The sequence below is a fragment of the Mandrillus leucophaeus genome, unplaced genomic scaffold (genome assembly GCF_000951045.1).
Source record: "Mandrillus leucophaeus isolate KB7577 unplaced genomic scaffold, Mleu.le_1.0 Scaffold883, whole genome shotgun sequence".
Classification (NCBI taxonomy): Eukaryota; Metazoa; Chordata; class Mammalia; order Primates; family Cercopithecidae; genus Mandrillus; species Mandrillus leucophaeus.
Window position 1 is genome coordinate 740,920 of NW_012109619.1, and position 8,100 is coordinate 749,019.

Genomic DNA, 8,100 nt, shown 5'->3' on the forward strand with positions numbered 1-8,100 from the left:
ATTCAATAATCTTTTGCAAAAATGTTATAAAAGAGTATGCTTTGGTTGTTTCAATAAAATTAATTTGTTGTAGTGGTTTTCACTGTGGCCACTATTGAGTTATTTTATTATTTTTCTAGGAATGATTCATTTGCATTCTCATACACATATTCAACTAAGTCAAAAACAAAATTTGGAAAGAACAGTGTCAATGGATCAATGCCAACACGTTAAATTATTGACTTGTTTTGTTTTTTTGACCAAAGAGTTTAATTTTCTCTGCAACTTGAGCCAATTTATCTCTGCTTATAGCCATGGCCTCATGGTCTGCTGTAGAAAAGCATTTCTCACTAGTTCCCCAGGAAATTAATAGATACACTGTGAATAATGGGTTTTTTAATTAAGTATAGTCGGAGAAAAACTGCGTTCAACAAAGCAGGTTCATTCCTGTCAAACTTCAAATAGCTTTAAATTTGCTAACCTGTATTATGACACACCGAGGGTGGAATCAGCTATGCAGTGTTTTGTAAGTTTACTTGAAATGGAACTCCTGTTGGACGGACTATCATTTACAACTATGAAAAATTATGTGTGTATGCAATCCCTTAGGCAGGAGACTAATATGTCGTTACTGTGGCAAACCCACCTCCAAACTTGTGATCCAAGTTTAGTAAATGGTCACTCTCTTGTTTCTAAATGTAAAGCTGTACTTTCCTCCCAGTTTATGGTAATTGGATTTCTATCTACAGCTGAAGTTTCGATCCTGATAAACTAATAACACCAAATCATTTAGAGGGGACTCCTGCCTTGCATTTGTCAATTATTTTTAAGCAATATTACACCTTAAACCAAAAACTGTGCAGCTTCTCAGTACCTGATTATAGACCTTTGAACACATATTTCTTAATATTGTCATCTTGACCATATTCCAGGACAGCAATTAATTCTACTGTAGTTTCTTCAGCCCAGTTACTCTCCAGGTCTGTCACCACATGCTGGATCTCCCCATGGATCTTGTTACCATATCATATTATTCCATCTCAGCTTTTAAAATTCAGATATGCACTCCTTTTCCTCATTTCATATCCTTCTAGAAATTTCACCATGTCACTCGCATCTCATTTTTTTCTTTATATATTTTATTAAATCTAGGTTCTTTTTTCCCCACCATGTCCCACCCCAACTATTCAAAAACATTTGTTTAAAAAATGAATTGAGTTAAAAAACAAAATGGTGGGTAGTTTTAGGTTTTTCACCAAATCAGTTATTTCTTTTCTTCAATAAGAACAATTAAAATATGTCAGGTGCTCCTCCAGGAGCCAGAAATACAGTGATAAAAGAGAAAAATGTCATTGCACTTATGGTTCTTACATTTTGGTAGAGGAGAAAGACAATAATCAAGATAAATATAGTATAACAACCAGTGCAAAATTATAAGAACAAATCACATCAGGAGAGGGCATATAGAATATCTGGAAAATACACTGAAGTTTTAGGTAGAGTGGGAAGGCAAGTCTTTCCAGGGAAATCTTTTCATATGGCCGGTGACTTTGCAAAAGAACAGAGGGAAGTAAGGAAGCCTGTTGTGCTTACACAGATGAAAGTTACTGAAAAGAAAAGGAACAAGTGAGTGGAGAAATGTGCCTTGTAAATAATGCCCAGTAAGTTTCCCATCACATTTAAGCACAATGATGATAGAAAGAAAAGTCAAAATTTTCAGAAAACTAAATGGTTTACTTATGAAGGAAAAGTAAAAGAAAAATCACAATAGATTATACAATGTTTACATTTTTTGCTGAATGTTACTTTTTAAGTTGTTTTGTTTGTTGTGGTTTCTTTGTGTATTTTTTCCACCTAGTCCATCTCTCTTATGGTGTTGGTTTTTTCAATAACCTTGAGACCCTTATAAAGTATCTTCCCTGAATTTATGAGCTGACTTTGTGGACAGTATACCTGGGAAGTATTTGTTGATGGCTGACTGCATCTTTGGATGAGTAAGGAGAAGTAAATAGAAGGGTTGAATCCCCTTACCTTTATTCCAATGCCAAATAGGGAAGACTTAATTGTGGTTACTGTGCCCATCATTTAAAAAAAAAAATCAGTAAATCATTCTGAAATGTTTTCCCTTATTTTAGCCTAAAGACAAATGATGCAAACCTCAGGGTGTGTGTGTGTGTGTGTGTGTCTGTGTTTGCATGCATGTCAGGGAGAGGAAGATAAAGGAGGATTATGCAGTCATCGCAAGTCAGATGTGTAAGTACATAATTTTTTTTCTTCGGACATTTCTGAAGAATTTCTCAGGAAGAATCACTTATATAATTTCTCCATGTTTTCTGAAATGTGACTATCTCCCTTCTGTTCTGTCCCTTTATGTATTTTATCATCTTTACTTGTTCCTAAAATTTTGTCAAAATCTTTAGACCACAGATCACTTCCAAATCAACTGTTTCCAAGAGGATTGAAGTTCAATCTCTTTTTTATACTTCTGCTGTCATTTATATTAATTTTCAGAGGATGATTGTTCTGAACACTTTCTGTTCACCCTGTTGCTGAAGAAGGAATCCCTCATTGTAAATAGTACAAGGCAGTTGAACACAGGACACTTGACAATGAACAGATGCAGTTAGCAGCAGATTATTAGTCACGTTTACTCACAGCCCAAGAAAGGAGAATGCCACATGCAGCGCAAGGCTACGCTCAGGAACAGAGTGAAACAGGAGGTGATGTGAGAGGCAGGCCTTGTATTAATAGGAGGTTGGGGTGCCACTTGGTTCCCATGGGGGTTGTGACTGACTGGTTTGAATAGGATCTTGTGCAGGCGGGAAGGTTGAGGAACAATTTGGGTGCAGGTTGTTCAGCTGAAAATGGACCTAGCTGGATGGGGAGCCTTTGCTGCTGAGTTGGAGGGCATGTTTGATAAGAAATAAGGTTGTAGCACTGCGAATTCGGACCCTCAGAGGTTCAGAGGTCACAGGCAGCACACGGAATGTTGGGTCTTTCAATGCAGAAATGATCTATTTACTACTTTGGATAGAATCTTATATTTTTTTAATTTGTACAGACTCATAGAAGAGTTTGTAGTATTTGATAATGTAGTATTTTATCATTTTTACTTTATTTGCTTATGAATATAGCTTCCTGTTACTTCTCTCTGTTTATTCCTATAGATTTTTCTTCAAAATTATCTACTTATGTTCTATTGTGACAAGGTACTCCTGTGACTATGCCCAGACATCTTCATTTCATCTTCTCTATCTTCTGAATGCTCTCTCTCCTTGCAAATATCTTCTGAATAGTTTTGAACTTCAAAGATTTGCTGTTGTTCTTTTCATTCTACTCATTCTTTTGAGTGATTACTCTCTTTCTTTTTTTGTATCAATTAACAACCAAGGCCGATAATTCTTCAGTCTCAATCTTGATCCTTCCTCAAGTTATGCTCATTTTATTTTAAACATTTATAATTTCCTTTCTCACAGGCTACTCAAAAGAAACGTGTGAAATTTAAATTATCATTCTTTTAAGCAGTATTGGTCTGAGGAGTCCAACTGCTGGTTAAAAACCTACTCACTATTTTCCAGGTGTGATCACAGATGATTACAAAGGCTTTACCTGGCAGGCCTAGAAGTGGAAGCTGCCCTTCCCGCAGGAGGCTTGGTGCCCAGCCAGATGTTGGCAGTGTCCAAGGGGACTGGCAGAAAAGGACTCAGGCCAGGCTGCTCTGATCCATCATGTTCTTCCGTCATTCACATTCCAAGCCCAGGCACCCTCATTCCTAGGTGTCTTTATCTGAGATTTTAGGTGGAGTCCTTCTTCAAGCACCTCCACTAAGGCCTCCTTACTTGGAGGAAAGACAGGGAAAACGTGAAGACAATTTACACACATTTCTAGTACTTTTCCACTCCTGACTTTCTCCTGCATCATCATTCCAGGTTCCATACAACTGCAGGAACTTTTATTTCAGATTCCTTCAACTGAGGGGACGTCCATACCTATGCTGACCCTTCGCTGAGGTAAAACTCTATGAGGTAAAATAAAACTGGTTTTTATCAGTGCTTTCTCCAGTTTTAGTTTTTTCCACTACAGAAAATGATTAAAGGCTTAATTCTTTAATGTTTGGCTTGTTGCTTAAGTAGGCTATGCTGATATTTGCCAGCTCAGCTCTCTCCCACCTCAGCTGGGCTCCTGCCAGTCCCCTAAACTCTTTACTACATTTTATGCAGCATCATATATTTTCACCCTAGCTAATATACGAGGAGATATATTTGACTTGCCCCAAATGTTTACTACCCACTAACAATAGTTCAAATTCTGTCCACTTGGCTTCCTAAATATTGTAATTCTATACTGAATTCAACTTTTCCTTTTGAGCACTTCTAGTATCACCTAAATCCAGTCTTCATTCTTTAATTCCTGGCCTCCTGAAAAGAAATAGTAAATGTACCCAGAGTTACCTACAAATCTATCTATACTGTAGACATGGTGACAAACTCAAAACACAGTACTTGACATTTATCTTCTCACCCTACCAAATCATTGCAGTTGGATGAAATCTTAGCTTTTCATTATGGTTTGGATGTTTTTACTTTTCCTGCCTCATAACTCACTGGTCTTTTCTATTTACATTATTTTCCCAAAGGACTAAAATTCTTCCATAGCCAAAATGTATTTCAATTTTTAAAACCATTTATTTAGTTATTTAATTTTACTTCTGTCGTTATACTCATTCTATCACCATTGCTTAAAATACTTTGCTGCCTCTTTTTAAAAAAAAAATTGAAAAATATTTTATGGGAACATACTAGGCATATATATTCACGGGGTATATGAGATATTTTGATACAAGCATACAATCTATAATAATCACATCAGGGTAAATGGGGTAATCATCACTGCAAGCATTTATCATTCTTTGTGTTTCAAATATTCCAATTATATACTCAGTTATTTTAAACTATACATTAAATTATTGTTGACTGTAGTCACCCTGTTGTGCTACCAAATTCTAGATCTTATTCCTTCTAATTAATTGCCTCTTTACCATAAACAAATCATCTCATTTATCAAATCCAGAAAGGAAACTTCCGTGTGTGTGTGTGTGTGTGTGTGTGTGTGTAAAACAAACGAGCATTAATCACCAGTGGGATATACTTAGTTCAAGGAAAAACACACTGGGAGAAGGATCAGCAAAATTACAGGAGGGACCCACTCAGCACAGGAAAGAGTTGAGAGATGGGAGTGAATGTCAGAAGCTACCAGATGATGGAAGGAGTAAGGAACACATTTTTCCTTTAAGCCTCTAGGGGGAGTAGAACCCTGAAAACACCTTGATTTCTGCCCAGGGAAACTGATTTCAAAGTTTTCGCCTCCAATACTGTGAGAGAATAAATTTCTGTTATTTTAAGCCACTAAGTTTATGGTAACTTACTACAGCAGCTATAGGAAAATAATGTAGATTTACTGGCCAAATTCAGCCAATTGCCTGTTTTTGTACAGCCAAAAATTTTGAATGTTTTAAATATTTTTAAATGGTTGAAAAAATCAAATACAGAATAATATTATCTGACATGTGAAAATTACAAGAAACTCAAATTCAATTGTCCTCATATAAAGTTTTGTTGGAATATACCCAGGCTCCCCTACACATCGTTTGTAGCAGCTTTCATGCTAAATAGTAGAGCTTTGGAGTTGCTGCAGAGAGAATGTGGCCTGCAAGGCTGATAATATATGCTCTCTGGTCTTTCATAGAAATGATGTGCTGTCCCCTGTATTGGATTATTTTATAATTGCCACTTTCTATGTTTGTCTTTTTCATTGAATTGTTAATTACTTGAGGACCAACATTTTACACACAGTCCAAGTTAAATATTTAAAGACTCAGTAAACTTTTTGTTGTCTCTGAACAACACAAGAATTGCATTCTAATGCTAAATACCAAAGCATCTATGAATTACTTAGTTATAGTTTTCTTAATTTCAAAGGCTTTATATTTTTAATATATTCTAAATGATGGCGGGAATTTAGAATGATGAAATGATTTGGACTAAAACATCTAATATCATCCTGTAAGAAATCAAGATGCCTTGTAATAGATGAATTTTGAGATTATTAGAAATGTCATAATGTTGGTAATGACAAAATAAATAGAAACAGAAGAATAAATGTGAGAAAAATTTAAAAGATGTCATCAATAAGAAAGGTTGCATAGCTTCCTATAAGATGTTTATTAAGAGAACAAACAAATTAGGTTTAAGGACCAAAATTTTTAATAAAACTGATTTTTAATTTGAACTGAGGATATTTGGGACTTAAATATTTAGATTTTTAAATATGGTAGAGACATGTTAATTAAAGATGAAAGAGCATAAAATATTAACCAACATACAATGTTATGCTGTAAGATATTATTGAAGAGTTCACAGTTTTATATTATTCTGTAATTCATGCTTTATTGCTAATTGATTTTTCCTAAATGACAAACTTGTAATTGTAGTTACTGAAGCACATATTCTCAAAGGTCGTGAAACCCCAGTGAACCCTGAGTGAGAAAACTTTCTCATAAGAGAAAGTTATTTCTGAAGTCAGCATAAAACCAAGCTTTGTACTTTATCAACTTATGAAGTTGAAATGTTATGCTAATACAAAATGGATATTCATTTTTATAAAAGACTTCAAAAGAGAAAAAAACAGTCAAACATTGCTCAATAGAAAGAAATGAAGAAGAACTGGAAAACTTAAAATTAATATCATCTTACTCCCTCTAAGTTTAAAATTGACATTAAACTATTGAGCATAGAGAACTATAAAATAATTTTGTTGTTCATTTGCTCATATGGTGAAGTGGCTTTTGCACAGTTCCACAGGGGAATATGTATTGAACTCTCTGAACTCATTTCATATTTATTACCTCTTCTTTTACAAGAATACAAAGTATTCTCTAGTTACTGGAAATGTGAATTATATTTGCACTTGAAAAGAGGAGGAAGAATTTTCTGCCCTTAATTAAGAATCACGCTTTTTTAAGGCACAAATCCATGTGTTCAATACCAATGGTAAGTTAGCTTTGGAAAGGTGTAACTTAGAGGCTAGAAAAGGCATCAATCGTGGCCCATTCATTTTTCTACTTAAAGTACTTTTTATTTTTTCTCCTCTCTTTATCCTATCATATTTTCTTAACTCAGTTAATTTTTACAAACTAAATGTTTATTTCCCAAAAAATATGTGTGACCATAATTGTCATGTTACTAACCAATCTCGATACTTTTTTAGATGAGAGTAAGGCCACAGCTTATTGTGGGAAACAGGCACATATTAAATATTTAGAATAGAATGTGGTTTTTAATTTAAAAATATAAACAGCAGCAGGTTTAATTATCTATCTAATTGTGTAGTACAGTAGTTCACTCTTACTTAAATGAGACAACCTGATTTCAATTTCAGTGAAAACAGTTTTAGCTTTGTGGTCAAGAAAAAGATATGTGAAATCTATCTTCAGATTCTTCACTGAATTCTCGATCTATTTTACAAACTTAATATACTAGCACCTGCCTCGTAGAATTATTATAAGAATTAAAATCAAATAAGCAGTTTGTTCACTGTCACAAAAATTTGAGATTTTATTTACATGAAAAATAGTTGTCACCAAAATTGTTATATTTTGTCTTTATTATTGAGGGGAGTAGAAAACTATCAACATTTTATTTTTCTCCTGATTATGTTCTGCTTCAAGAAAAATCATGTGACTAAATTTAGACTAAGTGAACCCATCTAAACTATTTTGTCATTTTTAGTAATAATTAGTTAATAATGAATGCTATTGAGGATGAAAATGCAATTTCAACTTAACGTTCTTAACTTCTCAGGGAGGATAGTTATTTTATAAAAATAAAGTTCACATTTAAACCATGAAAAATCAATTATTAAACAAATCTGTGCCCCTTCTTACAAACACTGGGAGACAAAGGTCAGAGACAAAGTTTATAACTTTCACACTACAAAACTAAAAATAAAATAGGGATAGTCTACTCTTGGCCGTGGAGAGTCATTCAGAATCTCATTCCAGAGCTTCTGTTACATAGTTGCCTACTAAAATTTATGTAGGTATATGATTGATTACATATATAC